This window comes from Anguilla rostrata, chromosome 8 (genome assembly GCF_018555375.3).
Source record: "Anguilla rostrata isolate EN2019 chromosome 8, ASM1855537v3, whole genome shotgun sequence".
Lineage (NCBI taxonomy): Eukaryota > Metazoa > Chordata > Actinopteri > Anguilliformes > Anguillidae > Anguilla > Anguilla rostrata.
The window spans coordinates 26,629,493-26,644,709 of record NC_057940.1 but is presented as its reverse complement, the minus strand read 5'-3'; the positions used below and the strand labels follow the sequence as shown (position 1 = coordinate 26,644,709).

The window sequence follows — 15,217 nt, the reverse complement described above, 5'->3', positions numbered from 1 at the left end:
CGACTGTCTCGCAAGAAACAGGGCTCACAAGAGCCTGGAGTCTGAAGAGATACCAATCACAAACTGCGGCTGAACAATATGCAAAGCAGCCGAATACACCGGTGTGTTTAATCCCACTGATCCGGAGCACTCCACCTATGACCACGCGATTGGTTGAATCTCGTACAATATTGCTGATTTGAAATGTTGCATAATGGAGTATGTTGTCCACATGTGAAGACAATTGATTCTCTGTAGGCCCTCAATGCAGGACATGTTTTCCAGGTTTTGTTACAGTAAAGCAAGTGCTAGAAGGAACAGCCAGGACAGAGCTGCAATGTCATTTACAACCAGTTTTCTAAATAAACAGGAAGGGATATCCAAAAACACTTGCAATTTAAATATAGATTCTATATATTTATATTCTGTATATTTATGGAGGCCCTCAGCTGCAAATGGAGGAAGCCCACTCCAGCAAGCTCAGTACAAGAGGGTACAGGATAATCTGATTGGCTGTATTCCGGGATGAGTCAGCGTTTGGTGGCTCGTTGCTGCGGCTGACCCTACAGCATCCCATCCCCTCCAGACAGATGTGGGAGGCCTGACCCCTCGCCAGGGTGTCCTCCAGACGTAGGCCCCGCCCCCTCACCCATTAAAAGGGGGCTTATGTTCGAGAGGCGTGGGCTGGCCCGGTGGGGGGGAGTGGGGGGAGGCGTGCGCCACGTGCGAAAGCAACAGCAGGTCGGCTGAGAGGGAGCAGCCGGGCAGAACCGCGGCTCAGCCGAGCACAGCCTTGACCCGTCTGGCCATTCTACACGACCGACCCCGGCCAGAGCAGACCGCGGTCAAAGTCGTCCGTTCGGTCCTCTGCTTTGCATTCGAGCAGCAGAAGGGCTTAGAGACACTCCGCCTCCCATCGCTCCCTTCTTCTCCTTCATCCTTCAGCGCGCTCCTGCATTCTGTGCCTCGTCCTCCGTGGTATTTTGTGTTTACCGGCCACGTCAGGCTAAATACACCGAGAGAATTCAATAGATTTAACCCTCCTCCGAAAGGGATCGTTGAGTCCTTTCAGACACAGGCTGGGCAATAACAGGACTCTAAATGGCCTCTTTTCTTGTTGTAATTATAGGCCCCTCCATCATCATTAAAATCAAATTACTCTCCAGCCAGATAAGACTGGAGAGCAATGCCGCCCGGGGGCCGCCTTTCTTATCAACAACAAGACAAAAAAAAAAAAAAGACAAAAAACCAAAACCAACGCTGAGTTTCCTTCCCCGAACAAAGGCATCTGAAACAGCCTTCATCTGCGCGTAAAGTTCCTCTCTTAACGTCACAGTTAGAATTGGGAAATAATGGCCGTCAGCCATTGTGTTTGAAATTTGACAAATGGCATGCGTCTCCGTCTCTCCCTATCTCTCTCTTATCACGCAGTGAAAAGTCAATTATAGAAAAACTGACTGAATAAAACTACTTTTCATACAAAACCAGAGACAACAATATCATAAATTTTGAAGCAAGTGATGGACTCTTTTCAGCTCTACAGCAAATCAAGTGCACTGTTAACCCCGAAGATGAAAGAACAGCAAATTATTTACCAAGCTGAAGCGTGCTATTAGTAACTTGAACAAAGCCTGGAAGGTTCAACAACTTCCTCTTCCAGTAATTGTGCACAAACCAACACCACTCTTTTCATTGCACATTGGTCATTGTTCTTACAGCTGCAGCTAAACAACAGAAATACTACCTTGAAAAAATACACATTCACTTTCTAAACTTTGTCTAGCTTCAAAGAGCATATACTACAGCATTTGATCATGTCTCGCCAGCTAAAGTGGAGATTTCTGAGCCAGCAATTATAAAATGGCTGAATTGCAGTTTTCTCGTGAAGTAGCTGAAAAAGGAGTGTAGGGTGAATCTTTAAACCCCCTAGCATCATAAATAACGTCCTATAAAGAAAACTATGGGAGGCACACTAAGTTTACAGACATTTGCTACATTAAAGCCTTCAGAAACCAATCTGTTTCTATGCTTAATTTCAGTTGTCAACAATATATTCAAGTGCCAGTGGTTTATAAACCATTGAATAATTATAGGCATGGCTTGGCAATGAGTATGACTACTGTATATTTGCAGCATAGGTATTTTTTATTGATATAGAGTAAGTGGTTTGTACAAATAAAATGCATGCTAGCATGAACATCATGCACAACAATTGTGGCAATAATAACTGCACAAACGATCCAACCAATTGTTTAACCAACCATCCATACAGAGTATCCATCTTGAATGAATAATATCCAAAGTATTTCAAGAGTTATTTTGAAGTTTGTAGTCCTGATTCAGATTCAATGGGGGAAAAGTAAATAAATACATGTGGGGATGGACCAGCAGAAATCAATAGGACAATACTAAGTTCAGCAGCGCAGGTACAGCATGCATCACATACAAACAGCAAACAGGAAACAACCCAAAATCCGACTATTGTAAAGCATTCAGCAAAAACATAAATAAAAAATTGTTTTAGTTGTGCTGTCATTTACAAATAATTTACCCAGGAATAGATTTGAAATAATCTGTTTGCTTTGGAACCTTACTTAATCAAAATGTTTGCATCCTGTGTAACAGGGGTCAATATTTAACGTCTGCCTTTGAATTGAGAATTATGTATGAGCGGAACTTCAGTTTGTGGTTAACCGTGCTTTACAGCATTATTGTTTTGTTGTCGTTCCTTCCCTGACAAAAATCGAGCAATCATGCTGTGGCGTCCGTGGCAGAATTACAAATCGGAGTATTTTGTAAAAAAAAAAAAAAGCTGAACGCTGAGAACACAAATTAAACTCAATTTCGGGCCGTGCGTAAATATGCATCAAGGCCCAAAGACTCCGCTCTACTCGGACAGATGGCCCAACAAGCTCTGAATTCAAAGTCGTCTCCGACGATAAGCCGTGAATCCCAAGTAGCCCTGGTGGTAAACAGGAACGCGGTGCTGTCGACCGTGAATTAAAAACCATAACCGCAAATTTACTCTACGTCAGTACCGTTTCTGAATGAGCAATGAGCAGACGCAGAGGCAAACTACATTTTTAAGCTTCGTGTAGAAGAATGGATAAAACGACTTTACACTCATAATTTTCAGATTATTGAAATTTTACTAAATTTCCACACCCTGAGTGTAAGGGGATGCTCCCCGGGCACCAGACAGTATATTATGTCCATGAAATCAAAAATCAAAGCACTTGGTTAGATATGGGAATTGGTTACATCATTACTATATGAAAGAATTGGACCAGAAAATATGCTTAATAAAATTACTTCTACCTAGAACCATATCAAATGACTCCTAACTTTTAAAGGTGTAAATTACACTTGCAGAGTGCAGCAAAATATCTAACAGCTCAGACTGAAGTTTTCATGTCCAGGCCCATCAGGAGTAATAGTCTTTGATGTGCTGTAACTAGACCAAGCCTGTTATTCATTGTATCCTAATTACAGGGTACAGAACTATTCTACCACAAAACAAATCCCTGAAAAACAAACACACCCTTGTGACTCAATGTTCTTAAAGGGGCTGCATCTTCAAGCACCCCTCGAACACAGGAGATAAGCACTACCTTTCTGTTTAAGTTCAAAGATTTGATCAAAGAACAACTTTAAGAATCACAGCTCCCAGTCATGCTGATAAACAAGTACTCCAGGTTTTGCAGTCTAGGAGACCTAGCAATGGCAGAGGTTTCAGTCGCGAGTATTTTCAGATGCCAATTGAATTGTGTTCCTGGAAACTAGGGCAAGCAGAAGGAAAAGACTTCCGGATAATTTCCAAAGATGCCAAAGATGCATCTGACTGCCTGCCACACGGTGCTGTAGTCCCGCTGATAAGCAGTTCTGGAAATTTCTGGAGGCCGACGATAAACACGTGGAATGTGATGCAGTGAGCGGAAGCCATGTGACTCGAGAACACCTCCAGAGCTCAGCTCATAGATGAAGGGAGAACGCATCTGCAGCGTTCGGACAAAGCTTTTCCTTACTAATGTGGTTAATCAAAATTTGGACGTCACATAAATCTGTACAGGCCTTACCGTACTACAGCGTATGCAAATATCCCCCAAAATACGTAGCCCCCGTCACCAGGTCAATCCTCTCACCATCCGGCTCATCTTGCTTTCTCAGGATGTAGTTTGATTTTTTATCTCCGGAACAACACTTAAATACCACAGCTCCACTAATCGCATCAGAATGCATGTGCGACCAAAGAAGCGTTCGATGGAAAGTGAACAATGCTGTATTATACGGGGCAAGGATAATCACATATATGCGAGCAAAATCGGAAAGAAAAAAATTCAGAAAAGCAACGGAACTGAAAGCAAGCCAGATAAAGATTTGTTAAGTCCTTAATAAGATGATCCTGAAAAATGCCTTTTTTTGGCAAAGTGTAGCTGATTATCTAATTACACCTTGTGCCCTCCAATGACAGATTATAAGCACGAGGCTGGAAAGAAAAAATGGCTAAGTGGATTTCACCGTTCTGCTGATGCTTCAATGCCTCAGCCCAATTCAAGGCTTTTATTAATATTCTGTTGACGGAGCTGTTTGTAAACCAGGGTGATAGAGGGTCATTGATCAGCTATACATACCACAGCAATATTGAGTAAGGAAAATGAAATCTGGAAAAAAAAAAAAGCACTGTCACTCAGGGGAAAACTACCTGGAAACAGGCTAGGAGTTCTTCTGCAGATGAATACATTAAGGCACAATTTGTACCATACTGAAATGCACTCTGGCATTAAGAGTCATGCATTTAATTAAGGCTTGCACTAGACTTAAAAACAAAAAATCTTTTTTAAATGGCTAAGTGTTTTTTTTTCTTTTTTTCTTTTTTTCTAGTTCATTTCAGGAACCACAGAGCTCTTAGCAAGTGTGAAAGTAAAATATGTGACATTTTCATGAAGTTAAGGACAATCAATTGTGATTTGATTGACAGTCTGGGTCTGATCTCGGATATAAAATAAACACTATCTGTGAGCAGTATTTTTGCTTATTCTCTGTATTCCGCAATGGAGTGTTCTAACACACTATCCATAATGCACAAAACCCATCAACGGTGAGTGACATCATTACTGATGAATCAGAATGCGGATAGATACATAGAATTGAATTATACGACAAAGCACCATGGACTATCTAGCACGAAACAGAATCTACCAAACAATATCTTCTGTGACAGACTCAGCTACTTCATTACCAGAAATGATGAAAATGATTCTCTAGTCACAGTTATTTTGGAAAGGGACATCTGTGACTCTGATGGTTTTGTGAACCGGGGAGCGGCTCGCTTTTGTGTCTGGCGAAAAAGCACATGTGCAAACACAAAACAAGGCAGCGCATAAAACCGGACCCTGCTTCTTCAGAGCCCCCCCCGGAGACCTTCAATTCCATTCTCTCCACTTCACCGCTCACATACAGGCCTCGAGCTCAAGGTCACGTGACCCCAAAACAGGGGACACGCCCCCCGGGGTCAGGTGCGTACGGTTGCGGGGTCTCAGAGATTACCCCCGGCTTTTCTCTTGTATTCATGGATAGTATTGATCTGTGTTCCTTCCCCTCTTTCTCTCCCGCTGGGATGGATATCTGTGGAAGGCTTAGAGACTGCAGAGAAGCAATTGAGCCATGTGGCGATGATGTGGGCCAAAACAGATTATCGCAGCAACACCTGCAAAAATTAAATGCAGCGGGATAGACCAAGCGAAGTCTGAAAACTAAACTAAATTAAAGTACGCGAAACTCATTACACAGTCCAATTTTTGCTGCATAGAATGATTCCTATTGAAAGACACCCAGGAGCAGAACACTTCATTGCCACTTTAAGCGGCATTTGGACTTGAATTTCAATTTACCACACGGAGTCGTCCCCGCCAAATCCTTCAGTCCACACAAAGGGGCGTCCCGGTGAGGCAGAAGCACATTCATTCTCGAGAGCATTCTGAGGACACCTTCTTAAATCTCCTTTAGCAGCATTCAGTGACAGAGTAAGGCCGAGACAAACCCAGTGACCCGAGATGTGGGCACAGCCTACTGTATCACTTTAAATACACTCACAGGATCCGTTCTCCCAGACAACAACAGCCGTAAACAATGGACGACGTGAGGGGAAAGAGGAAGTAAAAAAGCTTGCGTCCGGCAGAAAGCACAGAGGGTCCTAGTATCCCGACTTCCTGTCTCCTGAGACGGCGGAGGCAGGTGGCAGGCCCGTCATATCAGCGAGAATCAACACGTCCGATAAACTGCAGAACCGCCCACCGCGTCTGAAACAACAGTCGTTTCACGATGTCCGCCGCCTCCCGGAGTTGAGACTACGGGGAAAGAGGGCCGCGTCGAGCCACAAATCACGCAGGGCTTATCGGCCATATTATTAACGTCTGCCATTTGCCCTTGATGCAAACATTCATAAGCAGATGCGGCTTCTCTCTCCCGCTCTCCTCAAAGTTAAATGGCTCTATTTTATGATATGTGGCACATTAATCAGTTTCACATCTGTTCCGTGAACTTCACCTGACATTTTTCCAATGAGTCTTTCTGGCACGCCGGTGATTCATGGCGGTTTCCCACTTTCTCCACTCTGTCCTCCAATTAAGTCGAACGCGTAATTAGTCACTGTCCGCCGCGGCGGCGGCCCGTTCTCCTCGCCGTATCCTTGCTGAATTATTCACTTTCGCCAGCCCGAGCCCATCTCGGCCCGCGAATCGTGCCTCACGCACCTGCTCCGCCGAGGGTGATCACGTGATGCTCATATTGCTTGTTTGTCAGCAGCACCTAAAGTGCGTGTGGCCTGCGGGTGGAGGAGGTTCGCCTGCTCCCGAGAACAGCCTCAAATATGGACTGCCGGTCCCCCGTGATTACCTCTGCTGTAGAACTGGCTTTTATTTTGGGGTCGTTCAGTTAAGGCACTGCACGGCGCTGTGTGGCTGAGCCTCGGATCGAATCCGGACTGGCAACACATAATTTGCAATTGTCTGTCCAGGGCATGAGAGGGTTCAGTCGGTTAGGGATCTGCATTCATCCCTATCTAGTGACCGCCGCTTGTCAAATGGGCACCCACAAACTGCATGCGAAAGCTGTATATGAAAGGTCTTCCTCTAATTCCACTCTGCAAGCTTAGCTGTACTCATCTTAGCTGTAATCCTTTTGTATGTTCAATTAAGTGCATCAGCATTAAAAATGCCAATCTATAAATCTAACAGAAAATCCAGTGAAACCCATGGCTTAATCCAGTGGGTTTTGGAGCATAAAAAATTATTATAAGCTAAACTATCAAAAAAAAGTTATACATCAAACATTAAAACATAGATAAGCCGACTATTCAGGTATGCTGGGGCTATCTTAACATGTGTAGTAATAGGCAGAAAATAATTAAAGCCCTGTAGAGTTTTAGTCTCACTGTTGTGCTACAGGAGATGAAAGTTCCTCTGAGAGAGGCAGACGACCGGCTATGCATGGCCGGCTTCTTTGGGGCTGTGATTGGAAGGGGTCTGTCCACATTAAAACATAACCCAGCTGGCGGCCCCTGCACTGACCGGCTCCTGACCGGACATCTGGCTCGGTCCTGCTCGAGCGGTCAGCTGGATCCGCACCAGCCTCTCCCGCACAATCTATCGGCCCGGCCCGCGCTGCAGCGCCGTCCCGCTGTCTTTACTATTAGCCAGCCAGGGCTGCCCTTCTGAGCACCGTTGGGTTGGTGAATTCTCACATTTGTAACATCTGGGTACAGTTCTACTATGGGGGGGTTTTTTTGTTTGTTTTTTATGTCATCTGTGTACAAACAATTCGAAAAATTTACAAAAATGTCAATGTATAGATGGGAATACGAAACCATTTAAATATTTCAACATACCAAAAACAACACATCACACACACCCCCTCACACTCACACACATCACCACACAACTCACACCCAAAAACACCCCCCCCACCACACACCCACACACACACACACACAATGTACAGTACAGTAAAGCTAAGGCCCATTTGGCTTGTATGAATGAGAGAGACGTCATCAGGTCCAGTGCACTCAGCGCTCGGCTGGAAGAGCAGTGACCTGCATTCGCTGCAATAATTTATTCATCTCACCTGCGAGGAAGAACAGAAATGAGACGCAGCTTGAATTATTGACAAGAGAATCGTCGAGGCACTTTCGAAATCCGGGAGGCGGGATAAAAGAAGCCGAGGGCGCAGAAAAGCACAGTCATTTCTGAAGGAGCGCTTCTGAAAATATGGCTTTCATAAAACAGGAGATTTGGTATTGTTGAGGCATGTGCGGTGCTTGGTTGCAGATTTTCTTACTTTGCAGAAGGCTGAAATCATAAGGAAGCCTAAGTGCTACTCCCGGGCAGTAATTAGGAGCGCCCATGATCGCCAGTTAGAGACACCGGCTGCAAACGGAGAGCTGCCGTAACGAGGACTCGCGGTGAAAAATACTGTGTGCATTATCAACTCTTTATGCCTGTTCTCTTTCTAAAATGGCTCATTTTCTACCCAAGCGGAGACTAAAATTACGGGGGGGAAAAAAACTGAACAAACCGCAGTCCTTGTACAGCAGGGTACACAAGCAATCTGCCGTAATGTTCTGGGTTGTATTGGCCTCCGAGTGATGGAACAAATTTCCCACGGTGGTCAGGACAGCTGAATCATTGGTCATCTTCCGACGCAGACCCACCTCTTCGGACTGCATCACGGTTCCCCTTCCACCCCCACCCTCTAGCACTCCCACCAATTGTGCTCATTCAAGATATGTTTTGTTTTTGGTGGTTTTATGGTATATCTTTGTGGTTTTATGTTTATGAATGCATTTATGCTTCTGCTATGTTGAAAGTTGCTCAGGATAAGAGTGCCTAGTAAATTAATGTAATGGATCTATCACTGGACATATGGCATGAAGACAAGTCACAATAGACAGCCAAATATTGTGGAGTATATCTTATTCTGATAAGCTTCCTGCTTGATTTTTTTTAAACGCCATTAGGGTTGAATTCAAATTAGGTCACAAAGTGATGAGCAATGCTGCTCTAATAAAATATATATTTTTAAGAGACAAATAACATGAGCATCACAGGGACTGAGAAGTTTGAACTTGATTTCAACCTAAATGCTGCCTGTCAATCTCGTATATTTGTGTACACCTGCTGTGACATACATACCCATATCAAACAGGACACAGATAGAGCAGGAAGTGTGATGAAGAATATTAGAGATTCTGTCAGTGGAGAGAGGGAGGCCTAACAGTGCATTGCCTCCGCACATGTCTAACATGCACATGACCGTCTATTAATAAACCAGGCTAGCATTTGCCATGAAGGGCTGTCAGAAGATAATGCCTTCTTCCTGAATAGACCCTATGACAGGTAGAAGGCCCATTGAGAATTTCAAATTGCTGGCAATCTGTAAAATTGACAAAATAATATGAATTTCAGCCAATAAAAGCAGCGAGTTCTTTTTCTGGAGCAATGACTTTGATGCTGCTAAAGTACAGCATTTCCAGAGCCATATTCCCCATTTCCTATGCAGTAAATCATCGAAATATTCTCAGTGCATTTTATACAGTGAGGTGTATCTCGACCATCGAAGGGAAAAAATATTATTGAAGATTTAGATCAGATCGCATTTAATCTATACTGAAAAAAACACAGGTCATTGCTTACTCTCCAAAATAAAACACGAGGCACAGAAAAAGCAGCTGAGCTCAAACCTGTTGTACACAAATATCAGACACACATAGAAAATGAAATGAAATGAAATGGCTATTTATCCATTTATTTAGTTTCATGAACAAAAGTATACTGTTTCCCAAATGCCTTTAACAAAACGTTTCAGCTGACTTGACACCACATGCAGTGCACATGTACACAAAAATATACATTTTTGTGTACATGAAAACATTTAGATGTCAACTGTTTCCAACTGACACCAATTACCTTCTCTCCCTCTAAGTCCACATCCCACAGTTCAATTTAGCTGTTCTTTCTGTGCACAATGCTTTCTCCCACAGAGGCACAGATGGCTTTCTCAATGCTAGTTACCTGTGACAGGTCCAATATCGCTTTGAATTGAAAGCACCTCCACCCTGATGGCTCACCCATCGTACTCCAAAATGTGTTACTCTATGGTACAAATCAATTTGATTTTGGATATTCCAGATAGTAAAGCAGATTAAGAGGTCAGTGGCCTCTGATTTTACTCAGACTGAGTAAACTCACCAAAAATCCAGTCAACTGAATAGACAAAATAGACTACATTTCTAAAAGTATGTGGACACCCCTTCTAATTGGTGGTTTTGGCTATTTCAGCCACACCCATTGCTAACAGGTGCATAAAATCAAGCATACAGCCATGCAATCTCCATTAAAAATCACTGGCAAGTGGAATTAACTGGAAAGCATTCCCAGAAGAGTTGAGGCTGTTACAGCAACAAAGGGAGGTCCAACTCCATATTTATGCCCATGGTTTTGGAATGAGATGTTCAACAAGTACAAAAGGGTGTGATGTTCAGGTGTCCACATACTTCTGGAAATGTAGTGTATCTGTTACAAGTACATTACTTAGGGAATATAGAAAAGCTTTATACACTTCATATCACGCATTATTGTCTCGCTGTTGTTAGGAAGCACAACAGTTCAGAACATTCCAGGTGCGAAAGAACGCCTGCGACTGTCGTGGAGAATAAATTCTGACATGCCAGTGAGAGGCCCCCTGTACCTGACAGGGGAGGCGATAATTCCACTTTGACCTTGAGAATTCCTAGCCAGGAAAAGACATGTAACTGACACAGTGACGCTAAACCAAAAATAGCGGCGGACTTCAAACCACCTTCACGCTAAAAAGATTCACACAGCTACTGGCAATGTGATGGCTAAGGCTATGCATGGATTTTGTAGAAAAATGCCAGATTCCCTCAGCTGCCACATTAACAAAAAAGTACAAAAAAAACAATTCTATGTCTATTTCCAGCTGACAATCACAATAGCCTAATAAGGGAAAGCAGTAACTACATCTGCCAAATAGACTGAATTAGTATTCACATATGATGCAATTATGCTGATTATACCACCATTTAAACCGAAATGCCACCGGCCTCATTATCCACAATGCTTAAAAATAATTAGACAACATTCCCTTGAACATCAGTACAATTGTGTATTTCTGGTTTTTTTTTTCCCTCTGTTTCACAGAAAACCCTCCTATTCTTCAGAATGTATTTATAATTGGATTTTCCCATTCCATTACATTTTATAAGTTTATAAATCAATAAAATCATCATTATTGAAAAATTGAATAATTTTTACATTCTGAGTATATCGATGCCAATCACACGGTGAGACACCGCACTGCAAGGTTCATGTTGTAAATAATGTGGTTTTTTTGGTGACGTCTTTGACTGATACCAAAAAACAGAGTAAATTTAATGTATTCCTATGAAATGCTGTCAAGTCACTGGCAACTGCCTGGAACAGATCCCAGTGCACCAAATAATCACTTGCAACTCTGAAAATATGAAAAATGTCTCCGTTGGCCTGCGTGAAATGTTTATACTCCATCACAGCAGTGCGATCAAACCTGATTGGGTCTGGATGTTCTGTGCTGATCATACAGTGGCCCAGGCTATACCAGAGAGCATGTTAACGGTTGCCTGGATGGATTTATGTCAGAGATGAGCTACAGTGTGACTCAACGTCCATGATGGTGGGTTACCGTGACCGCGGTTACCGCGTTATTAAAAAGCAGCCATGACCTCAGTGGGGATCACAGATGTCTGCATGAAACTCACAGGGGAACTCTCACACACATGAGCTCATTAAAGGGCTTGACCTTTCATATCGTGCAGGCAGACATCTGCGTTCGGTCTGCGATGTTGCGTATCCTGCGAATCGCTTTCTGATACTGGCTGGATTTGTTTAACTTCTCAAACATGGTGCTTTACTTCTGTCTTGAGATTTAATGTTTACCCCAGAAGTGCTCTGAAGTATAACCATTGTATCTACTGTTTCAAGCAGAAACAACACTTCTGCCTTTTTTGTTATTTTTAAAGAGGCATAAAATGCCGGAAGGGATTACAAAATCAATAGAAAACATAAGCCTAGACTGATTTAATCCTCTCTGCTTCTCCTTACTGATCCACAACCGCCACAAAATACAAAAAGGTTGAAATAGCACTATAGCAATATTACATTATAAGCTGCCACAATATAATCCATATACCTTTAATGTGATATGAAGGGTACATATAACAAATGATGACATTGTGTCTTAACTAATCTTAAAACGGCAAGTGTAGAGACCATAACCTACCAACAGCAGCAGACTGTAGACCGAACACAATGACCAGGTTCAAGGTCAAATCAGATCCCAAAATGTAGGTACTAACCTGGCATGAACTGCTTTATCAGACAAATAACAGAAGTAAAGTATTTTCACCTTTAAGTTGAGTGTCTGTTGTTGTCTTCAGTTTGGTCAAAAGCTCAGCAATTGCAATTTTTCCAACAGTGCTTGACTAGATGGAATTAGAGATACTATATCACTGACAGCATAGTCTGTGTCTATCACAGAGCATAGGAGGAGGAGAGAACACACTGTCCTCTAGGGTTTCTATTGCATGAAAGCAATTTGAGGGCCGATGCTACGGAAACGATATTAGCCAATGGCAGCAGATCTCAGAAGCTGTGTTCAGGTAGCCCAGATTAAAACATGAATGAATGGGAAACAAAGAGAAAGGTCAAGCAGCTCATTTCTATGAATCACAGCAAGGACTGTAAGAATGACTGGAAATCACATTTTTCTTAAAAGCCATAAGCTATACACTCAAATCTAACATTCTAGAGTAAATGTGTTTCAATGATGTTTACACTTCTGTATCACAGAGATGAGATAATACAATATAATAATGCATATCAGACCACTAATGAGAATGCAGTTCTCTCTAGCCACACATAACTTAACCATTCAAAAGTTCACGTAGGAGCATTACAAGAATCTACACGTTGGATGTGGCCTCCTTGACTGAGAAATTGTTGGGTGTAACACAATTCTATTATGTTGCATAATTTGGCATAAATGGCAGCTGCCACAGGTTAACCAATTGACACCCCTGGACTGAACCCCATTCGATTAAAAGGCCTAACTTTGCATAAGGGCATGGGTTTCATTTGATAGGGAGCCCCTGCAACAGGGCTGGACAAAGTTTTGGTTTACACCGTACCTTTTATCCTACACTGCATTTGATTAGGACTACTAGAGACGATTAATCAATACCTTAATTAGTAGTAATTAACAGCATATGTTAACAGGGAGTCAAAACATTTTAAATGATTATTCATACATCCCTCGGTTGGTTGCTCAGGTAGGTACTTTGTTAGTTTTTTCTATTAAGCATTTGTCTATGTTTTCATTCATCACGGTTTGTGTGTTAGTTTAAGTATTAGTACATTTCTTACTTGTGTACCAGAGTTCTGAAGTGTTATCAAAATGGTGTACACAGCACTTTTTATATGAAAATTCTCTAGCCCAGAAGCAAACATGAGGGAAGAATATACAAAACCATTTTCCTTCTTCAGCTTTGGCATTTACAAATGTTACAGCTCCAAGGTCGATTATTATTTCTTTACTTAGCACATGCCCTTGCAGGGCAACTTAGCATGGTTCAGATTTTCACATTATCTGTTTATATCACTGGATATTTACTGAAGCAATACGGGTTAAGTACCTCGCTCAAGGGTACAACGGCAGTGCCCCGCCCGTGATTACAAGTCCAAGTTCAGGAACAACTTATGCCACCTCTTCTGTACCTGTTTCAAAATGAAGCTTGCCAGAGCAAGCTCCAGCACTTCAGCTGGGTAATTGCCCTTTTTGATCTTTTCCTGGCAGGCTGAACTACAACGGAGTTGTTTGGAGATTCACACTGTGCTATTAAGTGTTGCAACAACAAAAAAAACTAGGAATGTCTTGCGCTACTTTTCACGGATTTCCATATTTCCACTGCACTGTAAAATAGGAACAGTGCACCTGGGAGTTGGGAGAGGACAGTGGAAGAAGGGAAAAAATGCACTTTAAAGACAAAACCCTATACCACCACTCACACGTGCACGCACACACACATAAACAGTGGGATCGCAGTGTCACAGCAGGGACCAATCAGAGTTCAGAGAGTCAGCGGTGGGCAGGCCTTCACATCAGCAGCGGGAGAGGTATGATGGATAACAGAGCCCTTGGGCAGAATGCCAAGGGGGGAGGGAAGGAGAGACAGAGAGAAAGAGAGAGAGTGGGGGGGAGGAGAGAGAGGGGGAGAGCAAGCAGGAGGGAGGGAGAGAAGACAGACAGGGAAGGCAAGAGAAGGAGAGTGTTTATGTCGGAATGTGACTGTTCACTTCCTGGGTGATGGGACGTACTGCACGCACGCACAAGGGAGAGGGAAAAAAAGGAAGAACTTGCAGGGCGAGGTGGGGGGGGGGGAGGGAGGGGGCACCGTGCCTGCTGTGTCTGGAGCCTTCCCTCCACAAGCCAGAGCCATCAGTCTCCACACGGGCAGGACCTGCACGCACAGCGCCATGAGTGAAGGTAAGTCACCTCAGGCTTCTGTCTAACAGCTGCTCTTCTGACTCTGACCGTGCTGGAGCCATTCTCAGTGTATTGATCCAGCACTACAGGGCTGTCCACAGAAGAGACTTGTAATTTCTTGGTTTTTGTGTTGTAGCATGAAGTAGGTTTATTGTACACAGAATGTGGGTAGGGACCATGTTTTTTGTGTATTTATATATAAATGCTGTTCAGGTAATTGGAGCTACATCCTTCATTGTGGAAAAAATAGAAATGTTTACCATTATTTTCTCACCCTTTTATTTTTATTTTGGTGTCCAAGATTTTTTAGTTTAGGAAAAGTTTTAAGTGTACCTGGACTTCAGAGAGTGCACTGAGGTGTATGCATTTAGTGCTGTTTTCTGAGTCAGTGGCGAGCTATTTTACTCTGTCATTAAAGTTCTCTGAAATCAGGCATGTGTAAAACTTCAGCATAGCCAAACACATTCTTTTCAGAGGTGTGCAGTATATCAGTGTACAAACACAGAATAATAATAAATGATGCTTAAAATGTCCTATCAGAAATTTAGTAAGCCTCGAAGGTTATGCAAAAATGTTACAATTATAATAACTTGGGTCTTCTAAATGTCTTTTAGAGTGCTTTTTTACCCAGCCCTGTTGACAA

The 15,217-nt window shown here is 42.8% G+C and overlaps 1 protein-coding gene across 1 annotated transcript in view; it reads left to right on the top strand.

Moving 5' to 3' along the window:
* Positions 1-14,337: 14,337 nt before the first annotated feature.
* lzts1 (leucine zipper, putative tumor suppressor 1) overlaps positions 14,338-15,217 on the top strand; it is a 31,686-nt gene continuing 30,806 nt past the window's right edge. Inside the window, exon 1 of the mRNA XM_064347421.1 lies at positions 14,338-14,574. The gene's annotated coding sequence lies outside the window, so the exon portion shown is untranslated. The remainder of the gene's footprint in view (positions 14,575-15,217) is intronic.